Source organism: Ovis canadensis, chromosome X (genome assembly GCF_042477335.2).
Source record: "Ovis canadensis isolate MfBH-ARS-UI-01 breed Bighorn chromosome X, ARS-UI_OviCan_v2, whole genome shotgun sequence".
Lineage (NCBI taxonomy): Eukaryota > Metazoa > Chordata > Mammalia > Artiodactyla > Bovidae > Ovis > Ovis canadensis.
Genome location: NC_091727.1, coordinates 51,029,805 through 51,046,384, shown reverse-complemented (window position 1 = coordinate 51,046,384; position 16,580 = coordinate 51,029,805). Strand labels below are relative to the sequence as shown.

The following is a 16,580-nucleotide window of genomic DNA, read 5'->3' as shown; positions in this document are numbered from 1 at the left end:
GGTTTTGCCATACATTGACATGAATCCACCACAGGTGTACATGTGATCCCAAACACGAACCCCCTCCCACCTCCCTCCCCACAACATCCCTCTGGGTCATCCCCGTGTACCAGCCCCAAGCATGCTGTATCCTGCATCGGATATAGACTGGTGATTCGATTCTTACATGATAGTATACATGTTTCGATGCCATTCCCCCAAATCATCCCACCCTCTCCCTCTCCCTCTGAGTCCAAAAGTCCGCTATACACATCTGTGTCTCTTTTGCTATCTTGCATACAGGGTCATCATTGCCATCTTTCTAAATTCCATATATATGTGTTAGTATACTGTATTGGTGTTTTTCTTTCTGGCTTACTTCACTCTGTATAATTGGCTCCAGTTTCATCCATCTCATCAGAACTGATTCAAATATATTCTTCAAATGTATATGTACCACAGCTTTCTTATCCATTCTTATCCATTCATCTGCTGATGGACATCTAGGTTGTTTCCATGTCCTGGCTATTATAAACAGTGCTGCGATGAACATTGGGGTACATGTGTCTCTTTCAATTCTGGTTTCCTCAGTGTGTATGCACAGCAGTGGGATTGCTGGGTCATAAGGCAGTTCTATTTGCAATTTTTTAAGGAATCTCCACACTGTTTTCCATAGTAGTTGTACTAGTTTGCACTCCCACCAACAGTGTAGGAGGGTTCCTTTTTCTCCACACCCTCTCCAGCATTTATTGCTTGCAGTTTTTTGGATCGCAGACATTCTGACTGGTGTGAAGTGGTACCTCATTGTGGTTTTGATTTGCATTTCTCTAATAATGAGTGATGCTGAGCATCTTTTCATGTGTTTGTTAGCCATCTGTATGTCTTCTTTGGAGAAATGTCTATTTAGTTCTTTGGCCCGTTTTTTGATTGGGTCGTTTATTTTTCTGGAATTGAGTTGCATAAGTTGCTTGTATATTTTTGAAATTAGTTGTTTGTCAGTTGTTTCATTTGCTCTTATTTTCTCCCATTCAGAAGGCTGTCTTTTCACCTTGCTTATAGTTTCCTTTGTTGTGCAGAAGCTTTTAATTTTAATTAGATCCCATTTATTTTTGCTTTTATTTCCAGAATTCTGGGAGGTGGCTCATAGAGGATCCTGCCGTGATGTATGTCGGAAAGTGTTTTGCCTATGTTGTCCTCTAGGAGTTTTATAGTTTCTGGTCTTACATTTAGATCTTTAATCCATTTTGAGTTTATTTTCGTGTGCGGTGTTAGAAAGTGATCTAGTTTCATTCTTTTACAAGTGGTTGACCAGTTTTCCCAGCACCACTTGTTAAAGAGATTGTCTTTACTCCATTGTATATTCTTGCCTCCTTTATCAAAGATAAGGTGTCCATATGTGTGTGGATTTATCTCTGGGCTTTCTATTTTGTTCCATTGATCTATATTTCTGTCTTTGTGCCAGTACCATACTGTCTTGATGACTTTATATATCTTTATCTTGAAACATCTAATATGTGGTAGGTACTATGGGACAAAGAGCAGTAAGGCAGAGAAGGGGAGAAGGGAAGAAACTAAATTGTGAGTTCCAAGCAAGTGTTTCATGGTATTTCCTCAACATTCCTAGGATTGGCTCTCACTACCTGAGTTGGGTTACATATCCATTTCAATACAAATTGCTATGGCCACAGGAACAAATTGACTTGGCCTGAGTCATGCATATACCCTCTTACATGGGAGTCAGATGTTTGCGTCAAAAGGGAATCTGGAAGGAGAAGCAATTACCAAGAATAAAATCAGGATGATATTAACTAATTAAAGTTGGGACACTTGCTGAGACAGTAAAAACACCAGATATCCACGAGAGAAACTAAATTCAGGGGAAATAATGGAAGCTAACAGAGCAGGAATGTTTGGGGAAGTATGACAAAATTTTAGCCCCTGATGATGGGCCAAAAACTTCAAACTGAGCCTGGAGGAAGTACAGTGAGCTCATCCACATCCTGGCTTGGGTTCAACTGTGGAAAGGAAAATTGAAAAAAAAATCCTTTATAAGGGATTGGAGTGAGGATAGTTGAAGTGTGTTCACAGGAAGAGACCAGTTACAAGCCAGCTCAGCCAGCTTAAGAGGCAGTACCTAGCCCTCTGGGAATAGCTCTCAATAGTAAGAGTCTGTCTCATAGGCCTGATACCCTGGGAGGAGGTAGAGAAACCTAAGTAATTTTATAGGCTAAAGCCTTGCAGTGTAGCTCAAAGTCACGAAGGAGGCAGTAGCCTTTTTTCTCCATAATAAGGTTTAAAAGTAATGTCAGTATGGTAATAAAAATCCTGTATGTAGTTTGGTGAGAGTTTTTGGTCCCACATTCATGGATGAAGAATTACTAGGAGATACTAATGTATAGAATTAGTTCACTGGGTGGCTGGGATGTAATAAAGCTAGTAATTAAGTACTCAGATTTTGCAGCCAGATTCCCGAGTTAGAATCCCAAAATCTTCATACATTATTGGCTGTATGACTTCAGGCAAGTTAGTCAATCTTTCTGTCCCTCTGTTTCCTAACCTCTAAAACAGGGATTATTTAAGAGTGTATGCTTTATAGGGCTAATCTGAGCATTAAGTGAGTTAATACATGTGAAGCTTACAGTAGTACAAAACGTGACTTTTCATCCCAACTCTACCTCAACTCTATATGATTTGGGTTCTTTCACTAGGAGCATGAGGTCAAACTGATGGAAATTGATTTGCACTTTTGTCTTTGTGTCTCACTCAGCAGAGGATGAAGATTAGATCTCTCACCTACATCAGAGTCAAAAAAAGGCTCCTTGACACCTTCAGTGAGGACTTCATTCCAGGACTCCCCAGAGGCTTTAGTTTTGGGTCTTCTCTTGCCCTGACATGTTGGTTTGGGGGGTTTTCCTTAGAAAATCTACATGGATCTTCTAAGCTAAATGGCTAAGCTTCAAGCTAAACGGCTTTATTTGAAGCTGATTCAAACCCTTCGTGGTCTGATGGGGTTCTCCATAATGTTTCTGTACATGTTTCAATTTTGAGTTTCTCATCAGAGGAAACCAGCTGAGGATATCAAGTAGCGTGTTTTCCCTGATTCTTCCTTACCTTATCTGTAGGAGAAGACCATAGCAGGGCCAAGGGCCATTGATAGATAACTTAAAGGATAGCTGTGGCTTCTAAGGAAGTGATTCCAAGCTTCCTATGCAAGCTCATTTCAACCTCAAAGCAAAAGTCACTGCTTACTTCTCAACTTTCCAAGCACAGCATCAATACTTTAAAACCAAAGGCCTCCTACTGCTTTCACCTAGATCTAAAATATCATCAGTGGAATATATGCTATATATTTTCAAAGTATAGCATTCGCCAAGAACTGAATGCCCTTGACATAAAGTTCTTGTGGTGATGACAAATTATTAACACCTCTGCCTAGAACAGTGGAAGCAAAAATTTGCACATCCTATAAGAGCAAGTCAGAATCTAAACTGAACTGCTGCAAAGAGAAAACTACAGGCCAATATCACTGAAAAACAGATGCAAAAATCCTCAACAAAATTCCATCAAACAGAATCCAACAACATATTAAAAAGATCATACATCATGACCAAGTGGGCTTTATCCCAGGGATGCAAGGATTCTTCAATATGTGCAAATCAATCAATGTGATACACCATATTAACAAATTGAAAGACAAAAACCATATGATTATCTCAATAGATGCAGAGAAAGTCTTTGATAAAATTCAAGACCCATTTATGTTAAAAACTACAGAAAGCAGTCATAGAAGGAACATACCTCAACTAAATAAAAACCATATACAACAAACTTACAGCAAAAATTATCCTCAATGGCAAAAAGTTTAAAGCATTTCTTCTAAAATCAGGAATAATACAAGGGTGTCCACTCTCACCACTACTATTCAATATAGTTTCAGAAGTCCTAGCCACAGTCATCGGATCAGAAAAGAAATTAAAAAATCCAGGTTGGAAAAGAAGTAAAACTCTCCCTGTTTGCAGATGACATGATCCTCTACATAGAAAACCCTAAAGACACCCCAGAAAATTACTAGAGCTAATCAATGAATATAGTAAAGTTGCAGGATATAAAATTAATATACAGAAATCTCTTGCATTTCTATACATTAACAATGGGAAAACAGAAAGAGAAATTAAGGAAACAATCCCATTAACCACTGCAATGAAAAAAATAAAATACTTAGGAATAAATTTACCTAAAGAAGCAAAGCACCTGTATATAGTAGACTATAAAACATTGATGAAAGAAGTCAGTTCAGTTCAGTTCAGTTCAGTCGCTCAGTCGTGTCCGACTCTTTGGGACCCCATGAATCGCAGCACGCCAGGCCTCCCTGTCCATCACCAACTCCCGGAGTTCACTCAGATTCGCATCCATCGAGTCAGTGATTCCATCCAGCCATCTCATCCTCTGTCGTCCCCTTCTTCTCCTGCCCCTAATCCCTCCCAGCATCAAAGTCTTTTGCAATGAGTCAACTCTTCGCATGAGGTGGCCAAAGTACTGGAGCTTCAGCTTTAGCATAATTCCTTCCAAAGAAATCCCAGGGCTGATATCCTTCAGAATGGACTGGTTGGATCTCCTTGCAGTTCAAGGGACTCTCAAGAGTCTTCTCCAACACCACAATTCAAAAGCATCCATTCTTCGGTCCTCAGCCTTCCTCACAGTCCAACTCTCACATTCATACATGACTACTGGAAAAACCATAGCCTTGACTAGATGGACCTTAGTCGGCAAAGTAATGTCTCTGCTTTTGAATATACTATCTAGGTTGGTCATAACTTTTCTTCCAAGGAGTAAGCGTCTTTTAATTTCATGGCTGCTATCACCATCTGCAGTGATTTTGGAGCCCCCCAAAATAAAGTCTGACACTGTTTCCGCTGTTTCCCCATCTATTTTCCAAGAAGTGATGGGACCAGATGCCATGATCTTCGTTTTCTGAATGTTGAGCTTTAAGCCAACTTTTTCACTCTGCTCTTTCACTTTCATCAAGAGGCTTTTTAGTTCCTCTTCACTTTCTGCCATAAGGGTGGTATCATTTGCATATCTGAGGTTATTGATATTTCTCCTGGCAATCTTGATTCCAGCTTGCATTTCTTCCAGTCCAGCGTTTCTCATGATGTACTCTGCATATAAGTTAAATAAGCAGGGTGACATGTCAAAGAGTACACAAATAGATGGAGAAATATAGCAAGTTCATGGGTTGGAAGAAAAAAATTTAGTGAACATGAGTATACTGCCCAAAGCAGTCTATAGATTCAGTGCAATCCCTATCAAGCTACCAATGATATTTTTCACAGAACTAGAACAAATAACTTCACAGTTTGTATAGAAATACAAAAAACCTCAGATAGCCAAAGCAATCTTGAGAAAGAAGAAAGGAACTGAAGGAATCAACCTGCCTGACTTCAGACTCTACTACAAAGCTACAGTCATCCAGACAGTATGGTACTGGCACAAAGACAGAAATATAGATCAATGAAAAAAAATAGAAAGCCAAGAGATATATCCACATACGTATGGACACCTTATCTTTGACAAAGGAGGCAAAAATATACAATGGAGAAAAGACAGTCCCTTTGATAAGTGGTGAGAGGAGCAAAACCACGTCCAAGGAGTAGCAGCTTCATGGGTACAGGAGGGCCGAGAGGAGCTACTCCATTTCCAAGGTCAGGAGGGGCGGCCGTGAGGAGATAACCCTCATCCAAGGTAAGGAGCAGTGGCTGCACTTTGCTGCAGCAGCTGTGAAGAGATACCCCACATCCAAGGTAAGAGAAATCCAAGTAAGACTGTAGATGTTGTGAGAGGGCATCAGATGACAGACACACTGAAACCATAAGCACAGAAAACTAGCCAATCTGATCACACGGACCACAGCCTTGTCTAACTCAATGAAACTAAGCCATGCCGTGTGGGGCCACGTAAGACAGGAGGATCATGGTGGAGAGGTCTGACAGAATGTTGCCTACTGGAGAAGGGAATGGCAAACCACCACTTCAGTATTCTTGCCTTGAGAGCCCCATGAACAGTACAAAAAGGCAAAATGATTGGATACTGAAAGGGGAACTCCCCGGGTCAGTAGGTGCCCAATATGCTACTGGAGATCAGTGGAGAAATAACTCCAGAAAGATTGAAGGGATGGAGCCAAAGAAAAAGCAATACCCAGTTGTGGATGTGACTGGTGATAGACAAGGTCCGATGCTGTAATGAGCAATATTGCACAGGCACTTGGAATGTAAGGTCCATGAATCAATGCAAACTGGAAGTGGTCAAACAGGAGATGGCAAGAGTGAATGTCGACATTCTAGGAATCTGTGAACTAAAATGGATTGGAGTGAGTGAATTTAACTCAGATGACCATTATATCTACTACTGTGGGCAAGAATGCCTTAGAAGAAATGGAGTAGCTATCATGGTTATCAAACGAGTCTGATGCAGTACTTGGATGCAATCTCAAAAATGACAGAATGATCTTTGTTCGTTTCCAAGGCAAAACATTCAATATCAAGGTTATTGAAGCCTATGCCCCAACCAGTAACACTGAAGAAGCTGAAGTTGAATGGTTCTATAAGGACCTACAAGATCTTTTAGAACTAACACCCAAAAAAGATGTCCTTTTTATTATAGGGGACTGGAGCAAAAGTAGGAAGTCAAGAAACACCTGGAGTAACACGCAAATTTGGCCTTGGAGTACGGAATGAAGCAGGACAAGGCTAAAAGAGTTTTGCCAAGAGAATGCACTGGTCATAACAAACACCTTCTTTCAACAACACAAAAGAAGACTCTACACATGGACATCACCAGATGGTCAACACCAAAATCAGATTCATTATATTCTTCACAGCCAAGGATGGAGAAGCTCTATACAGTCAGCAAAAACAAGACCGGGAGCTGACTGTGGCTCAGATCATGAACTCCTTATTGTCAAATTCAGACTTAAATTGAAGAAAGTAGGGAAAATCACTAAACCATTCAGGTATGACTTAAATCAAATCCCTTATGATTATACAGTGGAAGTGAGAAATAGATTTAAGGGACTAGGTCTGATAGATAGAGTGCCTAATTAACTATGGACAAAGGTTTGTGACATTGTACAGGAGACAGGGATCAATACCATCCCCATGGAAAAGAAATGCAAAAAAGCAAAATCACTGTCTAAGGAGGCCTTACAAATAGCTGTGAAAGAAGAGAAGCAAAAATCGAAGGAGAAAAGTAAAGATATTAGCATCTGAATGCAGAGTTCCAAAGAATAGCAAGGAGAGATAAGGAAGCCTTCCTCAGGGATCAATGCAAATAAGTATAGGAAAACAACAGAATGGGAAAGACTAGAGATCTCTTCAAGAAAATTAGAGATACCAACGGAAAATTTCATGCAAAGATGGGCTTGAGAAAGGACAGAAAAGGTATGGACCTAAAAGAAGTAGAAGATATTAAGAAGAGGTGGCAAGGATACACAGAAGAACTGTACAAAAAAGATCTTCATGACCCAGATAAAAACGATGGTGTGATCACTCACCTAGAGCCAGACATCCTGGAATGTGAAGTCAAGTGGGCCTTAGAAAGCATCACTGCAAACAAAGCTAGTGGAGGTGATGGAATTCCAGTTGAGCTATTTCAAATTTTGGAAGATGATGCTGTGAAAGTGCTGCACTCAATATGCCAGCAAATTTGGAAAACTCAGCAGTGGCCACAGGACTGGAAAAGGTCAGTTTTCATTCCAATCCCAAAGAAAGGTAATGCCAAAGAATGCTCAAACTACCACACAATTGCACTCATCTCACCTGCTAGTAAAGTGATGCTCAAAATTCTCCAAGCCAGGCTTCAGCAATATGTGAGCCATGAACATCCAGATGTTCAAGCTGGTTTTAGAAAAGACAGAGAACCAGAGATCAAATTGCCAACATCTGCTGGATCATTGAAAAAGTAAGAGAGTTTCAGAAAAACATGTATTTCTGCTTTATTGACTATGCCAAAGCCTTTGACTGTGTGGATCACAATCAACTGTGGAAAATTCTGAGAGAGATGGGCATACCAGGCAACCTGACCTGCCTCTTGAGAAACCTATATGCAGGTCAGGAAGCAACAGTTAGAACTGGACATGGAACAACAGATTGGTTCCAAATAGGAAAAGGAGTACGTCAAGGCGGTATATTGTCACCCTGCTTATTTAACTTCTATGCAGAGTACATCATGAGGAACACTGGGTTGGAAGAAGCGCAAGCTGGAATCAAGATTGCCGGGAGAAACATCAGTAACCTCAGATATGCAGATGACACCACCCTTATGGCAGAAAGTGAAGAGGAACTAAAAAGCCTCTTGATGAAAGTGAAAGAGGAGAGTGAAAAAGTTGGCTTAAAGCTCAACATTCAGAAAACGAAGATCTTGGCATCTGGTCCCATCACTCCATGAAAAATAGATGGGGAAACACTGGAAACTGTGTCAGGCTTTACTTTTGGTTGCTCCAAAAACACTATAGATGGTGATTGCAGCCATGAAATTAAAAGACATTTACTCCTTGGAAGGAAAATTATGACCAACTTAGATAGTATATTGAAAAGCAGAGATATTACTTTGCCAATAAAGGTCTGTCTAGTGAAGGGTATGGTTTTTCCTGTAGTCATGTATGGATGTGAGAGTTGGACTGTGAAGAAAGCTGAGGACCGAAGAATGGATGCTTTTGAACTGTGGTGCTGGAGAAGACTCTTGAGAGTCCCTTGGACTGCAAGGAGATCCAAGTAGTCCATCCTAAAGGAGATCAGTCCTGGGTCTTCATTGGAAGGACTGATCCTGAAGCTGAAACTCCAATACTTTGGCCACCTCATGTGAAGAGTTGACTCACTGAAAAAGACCCTGATGCTGGGAGGGGTTGGGGGCAGGAAGGGAAGAGGACGACAGAGGGTGAGATGGCTGTGTGGCATCACTGACTCGATGGATATAAGTTTGAGTGATCTCCAGGAGTTTGTGATGGACAAGGATGTTGGTGATGGACAGGGTGATGGACATGGGGTCAGAAAGAGTTGGACACGACTGAGTGTCTGAACTGAACTTAACTTGATAAGTGGTGCTGGGAAAACTACTCAACCATATGTAAAAGAATGAAACGAGAACACTTCCAATACCATACACAAAAATAAACTCAAAATGGAGTAAATAGAAATGTAAGACCAGAAATTACACAACTCTTAGAGGAAATCATAGGTAGAACATTCTCTGACATAAATCACAGCAAGATCCTCTATGATCCACGTTGCAGAGTAATGGAAATAAAAACAAAAATAAACAAATGTGACCTAATTAAATTGAAAAGTTTTTTGCACAACGAAGGAAACTGTAAGAAAGGTGAAAAGGCAGCCTTTTGAATGGGAGAAAATAATAGGAAACGAGGCAACAGACAAGGAACAAGTCTCCAAAATATACAAGCAGCTCAGGCAGCTCATTACCAGAAAGAAGTAATGACCCAATCAAAAAATGGGCCAAAGAACTAAATAGACATTTCTGCAAAGAATACATACAGATGGCTAACAAACACATGAAAAGATTCTCAACATCACTCATTATCAGCAAAATGAAAATCAAGACCACAATGAGGTATCATCTCACACTGGTCAGAATGGCTGCCATCAAAAAGTCTACAAACGATAAAAGCTAGAGAGGGTGTGGAAAAAAGGTAACTCTCTTACACTATTGGTGGGAATGCAAACTGGTACAGCCACCATGGAGAACGCTGTGAGAATCCTTTAAAAACTGGAAATAGAACTGCCATAGAACCGAGCAATCCTACTGCTGGGCATACCCCCTGCAGAAACCACAATTTAAAGACATGTAAATCACAGCAGGATCCTCTATGACCCACCTCCCAGAATTCTGGAAATAAAAGCAAAAATAAATAAATGGGACCTAATTAAAATTAAAAGCTTCTGCACAACAAAGGAAACTATAAACAAGGTGAAAAGAGAGCCTTCAGAATGGGAGAAAATAATAGCAAATGAAGCAACTGACAAACAACTAATCTCAAAAATATACAAGCAACTCCTGCAGCTCAATTCCAGAAAAATAAACCACCCAATCAAAAAATGGGCCAAAGAACTAAATGGACATTTCTTCAAAGAAGATATACAGATGGCTAAAAAACACATGAAAAGATGCGCAATATCACTCATTATCAAAGAAATTCACATCAAAACCACAATGAGGTACCATTTTATGCCAGTCAGAATGGCTGCTATCCAAAAGTCTACATGCAATAAATGCTGGAGAGGGTGTGGAGAAAAGCGATCCCTCTTACACTGTTGGTGGGAATGCAAACTAGTACAGCCACTATGGAGAACAGTGTGGCGATTCCTTAAAAAACTGGAAATAGAACTGCCTTATGACCCAGCAATCCCACTGCTGGGCATACACACAGAGGAAACCAGAATTGAAAGAGACACATGTACCTCAATGTTCATTGCAGCACTGTTTATGATAGCCAGGACATGGAAGCAACCTAGATGTCCATCAGCAGATGAATGGATAAGAAAGCTGTGGTACATATACAGAATGGAGTATTACTCAGCCATTAAAAAGAATCCATTTGAATCAGTTCTAATGAGGTGGACGAAACTGGAGCCGATTATGTAGAGTGAAGTAAGCCATAAAGGAAAACACCAATACAGTATACTAACGCACATATATGGAATTTAGAAAGATGGTCACAATAACCCTGTATGCGAGACAGCAAAAGAGACACATATAGAACAGTATTTTGGACTCTGTGGGAGAGTGAGAGGGTAGGATGATTTGGGAGAATGGCATTGAAACATGTATAATATCATATATGAAATGAATCGCCAGTCTAGGTTCGATGCAGGATACAGGATGCTTGGGGCTGGTGCACTGGGATGACCCAGAGGGATGGTATGGGGAGGGAGGTGGGAGGGGGGTTCAGGATGGGGAACACATGTACACCTGTGGTGGATTCATGTTGATGTATGGCAAAACCAAGAGAATATTGTAAAGTAATTAGCCTCTAATTAAAAAATATAATTTTTTTAAAAAATTTAAAATTAAAAAGCATAAATAAAAATAAAGACGTGTATCCCAGGTTCATTGCAGTACTGTTCACAATAGCTAGGACATGGAAGCAACCTAGACGTCAATTGGCAGATGAATGGATAAGGAAGTTGTGGTACATATACAGAATGTAATATTATCCAGCTATAAAAAAAAGAACACATCTGAGTAATTTCTGATGAGGTGAACCTGGAGCCTATTATACAGAGTGAAGTAAGTCAGAAAGAGAAACATCAGTACAGTATATTAATGCATAGATATGAAATTTAGAAAGAGATACAGATATAAAGAACAGACTTTTGGACTATGTGGGAGAAGGCAAGTGGGAGACAATATGAGAGAATATCACCATTAACATTCAAAAAGCAAAGCTCATGGCATCCGCTCTCATCACTTCATGGCAAATAGATGGGGAAAAATGGAAATGATGAGAGACTCTTCATGGCAAATAGATGGATAAAAATGGAAATGATGAGAGACTTTACTTCTTCAGCTTCCAAATCACCATGGTTGGTGACTGCAGCCATGAAATTATAAGACGCTTGTTCTTTGGAAGAAAAGCAATCACAAACTTAGACTGCATATTAAAAAGGAGAGACATTACTTTGCCTACAAAGGTCTGTATCATCTAAGTTCTAGTTTTTCCAGTAGTCATGTATGGATGTGAGAGCTAGACAAAACAAAAGGCTGAGCACCGAAGAGATGATGTGTTTGAGCTGTAGTGCTGGAGAAGACTCTTGAGAGTTCCTGGGAAAGCATGGAGATCATACCAGTAGATCCTAAAGGAAATCAACCCTGAATATTCATTGGAAGGACTGATGCTGAAGCTGAGTCTCTAATACTTTGGCCACCTGATGTGAAGAGTGAATTCACTGGAAGATACCCTGACACTGGGAATGATTGAAGGCAGGAGGAGAAGGGGACAACAGAGTATGAGATTGTTGGGTGGTATCACTGACTCAATGGATGTGAGTTTGAGCAAACTCTGGGAGATGTTAAAGGACAGGGAAGCCTGGCGTGCTGTGGTCCATGCGGTCATGAAGAGTCAGACATGACTGAGCAACTGAACAACAACTTCATTGGGAAGTAGTGGGAATCCAATGAGTTTTACTACATACTTGGGGGAGTAGGTGTGACAGAACATATAGATAATTTGACTCCAAAAAAGGAACACATTTAAAGACAAAATTTTATTAATTCAAATGAGTCAGGCCCTCAAGAACTATGCTCTTTAGCACTGACATGACAAAACTAAGAACACTGAATTCAACCCCCAGCAATCAGCTGCAAAATCTAAAGCACACTAAAGCCTAAACCCTAAAGCACACTACTACTGCTCCAATCATGGCTAACTCTGCTCAGAGACAAGGTATCCAGATGTTCTAAGAGGGAATTCATGGGGCCAGTGTTTCATAACCAGGTTCATTTCTCTTTTCTGTCTTTTTTGTTTGTTGTTTAAAAACAAAATAACATTGAGGTTGATGTAAGAGGAACCTGCCTTCAATCATTCTTTCAACAAATATTAATTGATCCCCCACTATATGGCAGCCACTGTTCAGTATGCTGACAGAGCAGAGAACAAAATAGATTAAGTCCCTGTTCTTACTGAAGTTATACTCTAGTGGGAAATACATGTTACCACAGAAGCAAACACACATATAATATTGTTTTAGACTGTGATCAGTGTGGTGATAAAAATAAAAAGGGAAGGGATAAGGTCACAGAGAATGCCTGGGCCATCCAACTTACTTTAATCTCTCTTTCCTGAGTTCTGATGGATATAGAGGCCCACCATGGGTAGAACCAGGTAGAAAGAAAAGAAGTGCAAAGTTCCTCAGGTCAGACAGATCCTAGCATATGGGTATAAAAAGGAGATCAGTGTTGCTGTTGCTGTTCTGTTCAGCCACCCAGTTATGCCCGACTCTTTGCGATCCCATGGACTGCAGCACTCCAGGCTTCCCTGTCCTCCACCACCTCCTGGAGCTTGCTCAAACTCATGTCCATTGAGTCAGTGATGCCATCCAACCCCAGTGTTGCTAGAGGAGAGTATACAATGTTTTTATAAATCACATCAAAGAGGTAGGCAGGGGCTGGATCTATTGATGGTGGTGTCTAGGACCAGGAAGGGCTTCCTAGGTGGCGCTAGTGGTAAATAATCTGACTGTCAATGCAGGAGACACAAGAGATGGGCTGGATCCCTAGGTGGGGAAGATTCCCTGGAGGAAGGCATGGCAACCCCTCCAGTATTCTTGTCTGGAGAATCCCATGGACAGAGGAGCTTGGAGGACTACAGTCCATGGGGTTGCAAAGAATGGGACACAACTTAGCATGCATGCATGGGACCAGGAAATGGTGAGCGATTTTGGACAAATTTTAAAGAATGGCCAACAGGATTTATTGAAGAACTGGATATGAAGCACAAAAGAAAAAGATTTAAGGATTCAGTTCAGTTCAGTAGCTCAGTTGTTTTCTGACTCTTTGCAACCCCACGGACTGTAGCACATCAGGCCTCCCTGTCCATCGCCAACTCCCGGAGTTTACTCAAACTCATGACCATTGAGTCGGTGATGCCATCCAACAATCTCATTCTCTGTCGTCCCCTTCTCTTCCCTCCTTCAATCTTTCCCAACACCAGGATCTTTTCCATGTGTCAGTTCTTCACATTAGGTGACCGAAGTATTGGAGTTTCAGCTTCAGCATCAGTACTTCCAATGAATATTCAGGACTGATTTCCTTTAGGATGGACTGGTTGGATCTCCTTGCTGACCAAGGGACTCTCAAGAGTCTTCTCTAACACCACAGTTCAAAAGCATCAATTCTTTGGCACTCAGATTTCTTTATCTCACATCCATACATAACTATTGGAAAAACCACAGCTTTGACTAGATGTCTCTGCGTTTTGGCCTGAACAACCAGATGTTCCCATTAACCGGAACGGAGAAAGACATTAAACATGATTTCTGATGAGTCATTCTAGAGTTCCACTAATACCTGTGGATGGGACCTCAGGGTCCTGCTCCAACTTTGTGCAGCCTAATTATGGAATGGGGGCGCTTGTTTTGGCTAAGAGCAATGAAGCACACTTTGGGGAATCCCTGCCTTCTCCTTTCTGATTGTATTCATAAACCTGGAGATTTACACAGATGAGACAGAGAAGACTGAACACATTGGGCCAGGCAAAACGGAGAGTGCCCAGGCACAGGAAATCTTCTGTAGCCACTTCAGCAAAGAAACTATGAGATTGAGCAGCGCCAAGGAGGGCGCTGCGGGAACCTTCTTGGCGATCTGGAAGCCTAGAGAACCATTTAAAAAAAAAACAAAAAAACAAAAAACAAAAACCAAAAAAAAACTAGAAACAAAGTAAAGAAAAGAGATGGGGTGGGGTTTGGTGGTCTGGCCCGCCGGAAGGAGCTTGGGTGGAGCCGACTGTGCAAGCTTCGGGGCAGAGGGGGAGAGAAGGCCGCCACTAGCAACTAATATCAGCTTCCTAAACTCAACAGAGAGGTCGGAGGTATTGTTGGAAATGCCACGAACCCCGTGATTCTGTCTGCCCGCCAAAGAGAGATGAAAACCCAAGTTGTGCGGTGCAGCTTTAAAGGGGCTGGTGATTGACAGAATGTGTAGCAGTGGATGGGGTGGAGCCGCTGGGTGGGGTCTGGGACAGGCAGCTGGGAGAAACCAAAAGGAAGAAAAAAGAAAACCGTAGCCCCTGAAACCGCTAATGCCAGGGGGAAGCTAGCCGGAAAGGGAGGACAGGAGGGTTTTAGAGCTCACCTCCATTCCTACCCTGATCAACTCTCTCAGACCCTTCTATCTCCTTTTGAGATAATTAAAACCTACTGTACACCGGCCTTAGTCGGTGCCCGTTCCTAACTCCACTGAATTAGATTTGTAGTACGAGTGAGTGAAGACCCCGGGTCCACCACCTCAACCCCGGCCCCGCCCCATCGGCCTGGCCCGGGGCTGGGAGCAGAGGATGCCTTTGGAGGCGCAGAATCCGAAAGTAAGTCCCTTTCATTTTGCTTACCCACCCTCTCCCCTTCCTTTTGCTGCCCTCACTGGGGTATTCTCTGGGCGGCAAAGAGCCACCTTACCGAAGGAGACTCTTTCAAGGAGGACACAGAGGGTTGGACCGGGTAGGGTGGGGTAAGAAGGGGAGGGGAACGGAGGAGGGGTGGCGCTTTAAAGCCTAGCGGAGCTGCCATCCACCGGATAGGAAGCTCCGAGTTTGCTGGTTGTTTGATTAGAGCCTTGATTTTCTCTCGTGCTCTTAGAGCCTCGACTTACCCCTCCAGGCATTTTTTTCTTTTTGTCACAATCCAGCGCGTTATCTGGCTGCTTAAAGCTTCTAGCTGTGAGTTGGGAGGGCTCCATCTTGCCCAGCTTCTTAAAGCGGCAGTGCACCAGTTCGGCTGTGGGAAATAGATACTGAAAATTCGATTTCGAAAAGGATGGCACTGACTCATCTTTACTATGACACAAGGTGTGTTGGGGGAATTTGTACAGAGAGGCAAGTTTTTCCTCCTTATACCAGCCTTCAAACTTGTTCTAATATCCAGTTGATTCTCAGGGGGCGCATCCTGGGCTATGCTGCCAAGTTGTACATTAGTTAACTGCAGAGTCAACTGGCCTTGCAGTTTTAGCTCAAGAGGAAAATTTATCAAGATTTGAAAAAATAATTTATTTTACAAATATTTATCAAAAGCTAGGTTCATTGTGACTGATCCCACTGCTGAATGTCTGTAATGTCAGGACCATGTAGAGTGATGTCACTGACTCCTTTCTTAACTGATTGGTGGCCAAGGTTTCTTCCTAGAGTCGAATGTTGAATTCGATTTCAGCATTTATCAAGCATGTGTCACGTGAAGGTTCCCATTATTCATCTTCATTGTCTTGTCTTTAGTACCAAGCATCCATATGCCCAAGCCCAAGTGACTGGGAGATTCAGCTGAAAGAGATAGGAACTCAAGTCAAAATGGCATGCAAAGAGGGAAGGGCAGGATGTTTCAATAGCGAAGCTAAGGCTACCTTGACTGATCTGTTATTCCCATGTCCATGTCCAGGCTGGAAGATTGTCTTGGGCAGGAGGGCTTGACCAGCTCCCTTCTGCTGTTAAATAAAAGAACTAGTGTGGTGGAAACTTGTTAGAAGGCCTCATGTGGATCAGTGGCATCTCTTGCAAGTTTATTTTTCTTATGTTTCTGCTTAAGGAGGATGGCAGGTCTGGATGGGGCCTAATGATATCCTGTATGTCAAAGATAATAAAATATGTTTAAGGTTTTAGGTCTAATATTTTACTCTGGATGTCTTTTTTTTTATTTTTTAAGGTATGAATTATCTGTGTGTATCTATGCATTTCTATTTGGTCAATGGAATGTCATAGCTTCTAGCACTCTGCAGTTTACCAGTTCAGTCATCTCTGGTATTAAATGCAAGGCAGAGACCCTCTGTTTTTTAATGTGCTAGGTTTCAGTGCATCTCCAGTGTCAACTCCCATTAAGGGCCTGTATTCGTTT

The 16,580-nt window shown here is 41.6% G+C and overlaps 1 protein-coding gene across 3 annotated transcripts in view; it reads left to right on the top strand.

The window, feature by feature from the left end:
• Positions 1-14,503: 14,503 nt before the first annotated feature.
• KLF8 (KLF transcription factor 8) overlaps positions 14,504-16,580 on the top strand; it is a 297,918-nt gene continuing 295,841 nt past the window's right edge. Inside the window, exons 1-2 of one of the 3 annotated variants that reach the window (XM_070291560.1) lie at positions 14,513-14,575; positions 14,952-15,067. The gene's annotated coding sequence lies outside the window, so the exon portion shown is untranslated. Of the gene's footprint in view, positions 15,068-16,580 lie in introns of all 3 variants that reach the window. The other 2 variants (XM_070291562.1, XM_070291561.1) reach the window with 2 other exon arrangements.